Here is a 9,436-nt window from a genome sequence, read left to right on the forward strand (position 1 = left end):
GGAGGTGGAGGTTTGCAGTAAGCCGAGATGGTGCCACTGCACTCCAGTTTGGCAACAGAGCTAGACTGTGTCTCAAAACAAACAAACAACAGCAATAACAATAAATTTTACCTTGCTGCTTCAGTTGACCATTTCCTCCTTTATTACATGTCAGCCAGCACTGTCATGAGTGTTTTCAACTTTATTTCCCTTTGCTTTTAAATCAGGACATTTGTTTTTCTGATGTACTTCTTAAGTTCTGCTTCATGGGGTACATCATAGTGAGCGATATGAAATTATGAAGTTTTGAATCTGCTAACAACATGACTGTTGAAGCATATTTTGTTCTTCTTTCTCCTTGCAGGTGGTTTTGTCCTGTTGGACCAATTATCTAAGCTGGGCCTGGACAACCACCACTATCCTGCCTGTGATTTACTGCAGCTCATTTCATCTTCCTGTGCCTTCTCTGAAAGCCCCCTCCAAAAGTTTCCTGGGTATGTCGCCTCAAGGTACATACCATGCCTGCATTCCCACCTGTAATATTTGAGTTGAGCCACCTCGAAACTCACTGGTAATGCTAGACACATTCTGTGCCCATCTTCCCAAGACCTCTCACCTCAAATCCAGCCACAGTTGCATGACTACCTGGTATAACTGTCATAGTCTTTAAAGGGTGATTTCCCCAATTAAATTTATTGTTGACTCCTTATTTGACCTTTTAAGAGAGCACTTCTCAAGAGCTTCCTGTAACTGTGCTCCCTGGTTGAGGGTGGGGTGGGTATGTAGATTATTCCAGTTTATTCTCTGAAATCTCTATTTTTTTTTTTGAGATGGAGTTTCGCTCCCGTTACCCAGGCTGGAGTGCAATGGCGCGATCTCGGCTCACAGCAACCTCCGCCTCCTAGGTTCAGGCAATTCTCCTGCCTCAGCCTCCTTGAAATCTCTATTTTATTACTGGAGTTCTAAGGACCTGAGTCACCCTTTCTGGCCCAGTAGTAGCCAAAGCAAAAGAGTTTTTATTAATATTATCTTATTTGAGAGCAGTTGGGTCCAAGTATATCTCCCTTTGCCTTTCAGATTGGAATAGACGTGTCTCCAAGATCAAAACATTTCTCTTAAGGAAATCCTTTCCTCTACAAGGCAGTGGTGGTATGTAGGCCCAGCATTAGCCAGTCAGAATGGACACTGGCTGCAAACAACCCAAGTGTGTCTGGCTGAGCCCCAGGCTTCCCCTGTTGTCCCCCCTCCCCTCATTATCAGCCTAGTTCCATTATTTCTCTTTCTCGCTCCAGCTGCTCTCATTCTGACTTTAGGTCAGCTTGTCTAAACCAATTCAGCTCCTCCTTGATTCTTGGAGGCAGTATGCTCCTGCCACTGTCTCCTAGTAAAAAATAGCTTTTTCTACTATTTTGTTTTTTTGGTTTCTTTTCTTTTGAGATGGAGTCTTGCTCTGTCACCCAGGCTGGAGTGCAGGAATGTGATCTCAGTTCACTGCAACCTCTGCCTCCCAGGTTCAAGTGATTCTCCTGCCTCAGCCTCCCAAGTAGCTGGGATTACAGGCATGCACCACCACACCTAGCTAATTTTTGTATTTTTAGAAGAGATGGGGTTTCACCATGTTTGACCAGGCTGGTCTCAAACTCCTGACCTCAAGTGATCTGCCTGCCTTAGCCTCCCAAAGTGCTGGAATTACAGGCATGAGCCACTGCACCTGGCCAGTTTTTTTTTTTTTGAGACAGAGTCTTTCTCTGTGCTCAGGCTAACTAAGTGTAGTGGAACAAGCATGGCGCACTGCAGCCTTGATATCCCAGTCTCAAGCGATCCTCCCATCTCAGCCTCTTGTATAGCCGGGACTACAGGCATTCATAAACATTAACTCCTGGTTGATTTTTGATGTTTTTTGTAGAGATGAGATCTCATTATGTTGTCCAGGCTGGTCTCAAACTTCTGAAGACATGCAATCCTCCCTCCTTGTTCTCCCAACGTGCTGGGATTATAGGTATGAGCCACCACATCCAGCCTATTCCTCTTAATCTTTGGTTTTACTAATATTTTCATTAATGCCCCAAAAGATGGCCAGCCACCTGTAAAATAAAGGCCCCAATTTCTCTATCTGTTAAATGATAAAAAGCCACCACCCTCCATGGCTGAACCTCCAAATCTGGGTCTCTGATCAAAACCATGGCCAGGGTTAAGTAACAAATTTACAGAGGATTTTAAACTATGCTATGGGCTTTGAGGGTGATTCTAGGAGTCTGTAGGTAAGTGTACAGATCAGAAAATTAATTCTACCATGGTTCTTTTCTTGGCCCTAAAATTGGATTCAGGTCAACATAACATAAATAGGAAGAGAATTCGAAGTAGTTGATTTAATGTGCAGAAGACTAGAACCACACAGGCTAGTGTACTCTAACCCAGTGGTCCACAGACCAGGAGAATCACCTAGGAACTTGTTACAAATTCCTAGGCTTTACCCCAGACTTACTGAATCACAGAGTGGAAGCCCAGGAAACTATAACAAGCTTACAAAGTGACTCATGCATGTGAGAGTTTGAGAGGTAAAGCTCTAGCCCACATGGAGGTTAGCTTTGGCCTATCCCTGCCTGAGGAGTATCATAGGAACTACAAGAAAAAAGTCTCAACTACTGATATTTAAAGAAAGAATGTATTCACTGAAGCTCTGCAAGTTTTAAGTGACTGAACAATTCCTCTAATGTTGGCTGCACCTGCTTAGGTCTATCAGTTACAAAAGTCTGCGCAGCCAGTGTATACTGAGGTAGCAAAGGCCTGAATTTGCTGAGGCCCTACCATCCCAGTCTCATTAAACTGCTATATCCTAAATAAGTCAGGGATCTAGAAGCCCCTCCTCTCTGAAGCATCCTTCTTGCTGGGTGTAGCTTAAGTCTCCACCCCATGCCTGTTCTTTAAGCTTTCCTGGGTTTTGGGCCCGGTTCAGGTTTCAGGGGTGGTGGTAGAGGTACACATTATCTATCCTCCACTGAGTTGGAACCAACTGAGAAGTAGAACAAGGCCACAGCTAGGGATCAATATCAACTTTACTGCTGATAAAGTTGGATTGGAAAATGCAGCTGGGACTCTGAAGACACTACTAGAGCTTCCTAATACTTTCCCCGGAACTGAATCTCCCCACGAAGCTATGGACCTCTTCTTGGCAGAGGCAGAGGCTGCTTGGTGAGATTGCCAGACCAGCATGTTGTCCAGTTTGGCTCATTAGAGCTTATGTAGCCTTTCCCCAAGCCCCACCTCCATTCCCCATGGGCTCATTTACCTGGTCTTTGGAAAAGAGTGGTAAGTGGTGGACATACAGCCAGGGGAGGTGCTCCAGTACTGCCCCACCTGGGGTGGATGTGAAAATAGACAAATAAGACTTTCCCTGGCTGTGGGAATCATATCTGAGGTTATGGAAAGAGTCTAGCTAGAATAGGAGAGAGGAAGGTCAGGACTGAGGCTTGAGTGAAGCTTACATATAAACATGGTTGCAAGGAGGAAGCCCCAGCCAAAGAAACTAAAAGGAGAAAGGAGAGTAAAAGAAGAAACCCAAGGAGATTGTGGTGTCATGGAGGCAGAGCATTTTAAGGAGAGAGTGATCCACGGGGTCAGAGTTTCCTGAGTGAGCAGTAATATGAGGAAGAAAACCAGTTCCTTGGATTTAGCCACATGGAACCACTGGTGAGCTTATGGAAGGGTGGAAATGGGAACTTGAGCTTTAGGGTAGTCACTGGAAGGAGACATGGTGTCCAGGCTAGAGCTTGTTTGAACACTGATGCAGAAGGACAGCCACATGTGCTGTGGCGGTTGTGGTGGGGGCTGTAGCCCAGGCCCCACACTCCTGGCCAGGCACCTTGGGTACAGGCTGTCAGTCTATCTGGAGGACCTTCCCTAATTTGCACAAAAGTCCTGCATGAGCTAACAGCTGCCCTGGATGGGAACGATCTCCCAGCTCGAATCCTGAGATACCTCCAAACCCTGCTTAGGGCAGCAGCGACAAAGCTCTTCACTTTAAGAGTTTGCCTGTATTTTTGTTAGCACCTAATTATGTTAGCACCAATTGATCAAGTATTTAAAACCTAATCTAATAAAACTTCTAAACTCTCCCTTAGACAATGACAACCCTTAGTTTCCTAGGAACTACACTTTAGATTAACAAGGAGGGGACTGCAAAGGCAACAGGGCAGTTCTGACTTTCAGGATGGGGAGCATCTCTTGGACCAGTTGTTGCCCTCTCTCCTATCATGATCTTCAGAGCCCATATTTCCTAAGAGCTGGTCTTCAGACATGGTTTTTAGAACCATGGATTTAACTCTTTATTTACCATATCTTACCTTTTTCAATTAAATAACTTCCAATTATGATATCGTAGCAATACTACTATCACCAGACATCTTAATAATAAGCTGCCCCTGCTAATACCACACTCCTACTAGAAAACCAAAATAAATTGGAAAGAACTGTAGTTTTGGTCAGGGCATATTTATTTATTTTTCAGTCCAGAGGTGTTTTAATTTTTTTTTTTCTTTTTTTTTGAGTGAAGGAAAGAAGAAAAAAATGAGTAAAGGAGAGGAAGAAAGAGGAAGAGAAAGAGGGAGAGTGAGTGGAAATATTGCTTTATTCTTAAAAAAAATGGGTATTAATGGCCAATCAGTTTCATTTAAACCTATGAGTACGTGTGATGTGGTATTGACTAGAATGTTTATTTTGTGTATTTGAAGTGGAGAGCTCTATAAATATTTATTAAGTTTACTCGTTCAGGATCTGAGTTCGAGTCCTTGATATCCTTATTAATTTTCTGTCTCATTGTGTCTAAGTCTCTATGTATCTGGCTGTTAGGATCATTAGCTCTTGTTGTTGCATTGATCCTTTTACCACTATATCTTTGTTGCTTTAAAATCTATTTTATCCGATACGAGAATTGCAACTCCTGCTTTTTATTTATTTATTTATTTTTGCTCTCCATTTGATTGGTAAATCTTTCTCCATCCCTTAGTTTTGAGTCTTTGTGTATCCTTGCCTGTGAAACAGGTCTGGATGTAACATGCCGTTGGGTTTTGGCTGTGTCTTTTGATTGGGGGATTTAGTCAATTTAAATTTAGGGTTACTCCAATTTGATGTTAACTGGCTGTTTGATCCATTCGTTGGTGTAAATTCTTCTTTATGTTGGTGCTCTTTACTTTTTGGTATATTTTTAGAAGGACTGATACTGGTTGTTTCTTTCTGTGTATAATTCTACTTTCAGAAGCTCTTGTAAAGCAGGCCTGGTGGTAATAAAATCTCTGAGTTCTTGCTTGTTCATAAAAGATTGTATTTTTCCTTCAGTTGTGAAGCTTAGTTTGGCTGGATATGAAATTCTGGGCTGAAGGTTCTGTTCTTTGAGGATGTTGAATATCGGCCCCCACTCTCTTCTGGCTTGTAGAGTTTCTGCTGAGAGATCTGCTGTAAGTCTGATAGGCTTGCCTTTGCGGGTAACCTGACCTTTCTCTCTGGTTGCCCTTAGTATTTTCTCCTTTGTTTCAACCCTGGTGAATCTAACGATTATGTGCCTTGGGGTTGCTCTTCTTGAGGAATATCTTTGTGGTGTTCTCTGTATTACCTGGGGTTGAATATTGACCTGCTTTGCTAGTTTAGGAAAATTTTCCTGAATAATATCCTGAAGGGTATTTTCCAGCTTGGATTCATTCTCTCCATTGCATTCAGGTACACCTATCAAATATAGATTTGGTCTTTTCACATAGTCCCACATTTCTTGGAGACTTTGCTCATTCCTTTTTATCCTTTTTTCTCTAATCTTTTCTTCACATTTTATTTCATTAAGTTGGACTTTGACCTCTGATATCCCTTCTTCTGCTTGAACAATTCGAGTGTTTAAACCTGTGCATACTTCTCGGAGTTCCTGTATTGTATTCTTCAGTTCCATTATTTCACTTATTCTCCTCTCTAAGTTGTCTATTCTCAATAGGATTTCATCAAACCTTTTTTCAAAGTTCCTAGTTTCTTTACGTTGGGCTACAACATGTTCTTTTAACTCACCGAAGTTTGTTATTATCCATTCCCTGAAGTGATATTCTAGCATTGGGATGTGCTCGTTCTCCATCAAGCCTTGTTCCATTGTTGATGTGGAACTGTGATCATCTTTAGAAGGAGAGGCGTTCTGACTTTGAGTATTCTCAGCTTTTTTACGCTGATTTCTTCCCGTCATTGTAAGTTTATCCTCCTGTGGTCTTTGAATTTACCAACTTTCAGATTAGGTCTCTTGAGTGGGCGTCCAGGTTGTTAGTTCCCAGGGCCAGAGCAGCCATGTTAAAACTGATGGTTCTTTTCTGCCCAGGATTCTCTTGTCTGGCTTCCTTCTTGTGTCTATAGTGGGTGACTCTTCTTCCCGGGGCTCCAAACTTCGGTCAGAAGGGGAGCCGGTCCCGTTTACTCTGCGCTGAGCGCTGCCGCGCGGAGGTGCCGTCACAGCCGCTGCGCCAGGCTCTGATGTCATGCTGGGGGCCCTTGTGGGTCCTCTGAACCTGTTTACTCTGCTCCGAGAGCTGCGGCGCCGAGGCGCTGGCGGAACTGCTGCGCCGGCCACAAAAGTCACGCTGGCTGGCGACCTGTGTGACTCCTCCACTGGGGATCTTCTGCTCCGTGAACAACCAGAATTTGTCTGAAAGCGTGGTGTCGTCTAGTTCTCCGCGCCTTCACTGAGAGCTGCAGTCCTGAGATGTTAGCGATCGGCCATCTTGGATCGGTCCCTCAATTTTTTTTTTTTTGAGACGGAGTTTCACTCTTGTTATCCAGACTAGAGTGCAATGACGCGATCTCGGCTCACGGCAACCTCTGCCTCCTGGGTTCAGGCAATTCTCCTGCCTCAGCCTCCTGAGTAGTTGGGATTATAGGCACACGCCACCATGCCCAGCTAATTTTTTGTATTTTTAGTAGAGACGGGGTTTCACCACGTTGACCATGATGGTCTCGATCTCTTGACCTTGTGATCCACCCACCTCAGCCTCCCAAAGTGCTGGGATTACAGGCTTGAGCCACCGTGCCCAGCCGGTGTTTAAATTTTTTTAATACCGATTATATCATGAATTCATAGGGAAGAGGGTCCAGGTTGTTTTCCATCAGCTCTCACACAGTGCACTTCTCCAGGTAGAGCAGGCTGGAGCTTCAGTTAAACCCAGATGCCTTCCTCTTTGGCTTCCTTCTTTTTCTGATCATTTTCCTTCTTGTGTTTCAGGAAGCTGTGGCAGCTCTAAGAGTGCTTAATGTGCTCAATAAATACCCACATTAATTCTCTTGGTAAGAATCTTGCCCTCAGCTTCTTGTTTACAACAGTGCCAACAGCATGCTGGGGATCACTGTAGACTCTTCCAGTCTTGCCCTGATAACATTTGTGGGACATTCCTTTTTGAACAGTGCACATTCCCTTGATGTCTACAATATCACCTTTCTCATAGGTTGGCATATATGTGGCCAAAGAACTCCATGTTTTCTAAAAGGCCTAGAGAACACAGGTTGGATGCCTCTCTTCTTTCTCTTTGTGTTTGTCATTTTGGCAAATTACAGGAAGATGCCAGTTCTGGTTGAAAGGGTCTTTTAGTTCATATTAAGATTTAAATCTGGCTGGGTGCAGTGGCTCACTTCTGAAATCCTAGCATTTTGGGAGGCTGAAGCGAGCATATCATGAGGTCAGGGTTTCAAGACCAGCCTGACAAGCATGGTGAAACCCCATCTCTACTAAAAATACAAAAATTAGCTGGGCACAGTGGCACATGCCTGTAATCCCAGCTACTCAGGAGGCCGAGGCAGGAGAATCACTTGAACCTGGGAGGCAGAGGTTGTGATAAGCCAAGATCTCGCCACTGCACTCCAGCCTGAGTGACAGAGCAAGACTCCATCTCAAAAAAAAAAAAAAATTAAATCTGACTTGGTGTGGTGGCTCACACCTGTAATTCCAGCACTTTGGCAAGTTGAGGCAGGAGGATCCCTTGAGCTCAGGGTTCAAGACCAACCTGGGCAACAAAGTGAGACCTTTTCTCTAAAACATAAAGAAGAAAAATATTTAAATTTGTTATTAAAGGGAAAAAAAATCAGGATTGTTGCTAAAAGTTTATTTTAAGTTGGCCTCAGGATAATTTAGATATGTAAATTATTTTCACACACACACACCTGTAAAACATCCAGATTTTCTTTATTTCATTTTATTTTTTAGGTTTTTTTTTTGGCCTTAGATCCAGGGACAGACTGGATGACAGCCAGATTTGAAATGTCTGCACTTTGGATGCTATAATTAGAGTCAATTAATCAACTATTTTGAAGTAATAAAAATCTACCCATGTTTGTGGTATACCAAGGTAATCAAAATGACAGGTGAATAGGCTTCAAAATAGCATAATAAGAAAACATGTCAGGGACTTATTTACAGATGAAAATTACTTCTAATGGGATTTTAGCACTTCCTTTCTATGGGGTCCAAGGTAGGGTGATCTATGCAAAAGTCCATTCTAGGGTTAACAAGGCCTTCCAGAACTTTTCACGTCTTCCTGCAAGGCCCAGGAGGAAGCCAGCTAGATCCTGTCCTGGACATGGAGGACGCATGACCACATTGAAGAGACATAACAGATCTATGTAGAGGAATGGTTCCTGGATTCAGACACAGCTATTACATGCAGAGGTGAAGGGAGGGGGTCAGGATGGCCCTCTCTGTATACAAAATGCTATTCAATATATTACAATTGTTGTCAATGGGGATGTGGGGTGGGTATCAGGAATGAAAATGAATACATAAATAAATAAATACATAAATAAAACAAGAGTGGCCTTTTACCACCCAAATATGTAATAAGGATGATGATGATGTGCCATGAACTGGGGAGTAAGATTAATGGTTTCATTAAAAATGCATACATTGGCCAGTGTGGTAGCTCCCACCCAGCACTTTGGGAGGCTAAGGTGGGCAGATCACCTGAAGTCAGGAGTTTAAGACCAGCCTAGCCAACATGGCGAAACCCTGTCTCTCTACTAAAAATACAAAAATTAGCTGGGCATGGTGGCAGGCACCTGTAATACCAGCTACTTGGGAGGCTGAGGCATGAGAATCACTCGAACCTGGGAAGCAGAGGTTTTAGTGAGCTGATGAGGTCATGCCACTGCATTCCAGCCTGGGAGATAGAGTGAGACTCTGTCTCAAAAAAAGAATAAAAGCATACATCACATACATAAAATATACCTGAAGAGAGCAAGGTTCGTTATAAAGTAGGTTTGTATTCAGTGCCTTTTTACTTTCCATTCATCTCCTTTCACATTACTGCTTTCCTAGCTTTTCTTTCCCCAGTCTTAGGCTGGCCCAGGGACTCTTCACTGTGGCCCCTCCCCAGGGAGCACCCCATGCTGTCCGCATATTCTCCTTTCTCTGTCCCTTGGTATTTCTCTGTCCTCTGCTTCACTCACTAGA

The 9,436-nt window shown here is 43.4% G+C and overlaps 1 long non-coding RNA gene across 2 annotated transcripts; it reads left to right on the forward strand.

Annotated features, from left to right (window-relative positions):
* Positions 1-344: 344 nt before the first annotated feature.
* Positions 345-1,995, forward strand: LOC144579291 (uncharacterized). Of its 2 annotated transcripts, none has more exons than XR_013526600.1 (3): positions 345-473; positions 1,057-1,128; positions 1,886-1,995. It is a non-coding gene; the product is annotated as an uncharacterized LOC144579291 (long non-coding RNA). The 2 variants fall into 2 exon arrangements; XR_013526599.1 differs by having other exon boundaries at positions 362-488.
* Positions 1,996-9,436: the final 7,441 nt, after the last annotated feature.

This window comes from Callithrix jacchus, chromosome 14, assembly GCF_049354715.1.
Source record: "Callithrix jacchus isolate 240 chromosome 14, calJac240_pri, whole genome shotgun sequence".
Classification (NCBI taxonomy): Eukaryota; Metazoa; Chordata; class Mammalia; order Primates; family Cebidae; genus Callithrix; species Callithrix jacchus.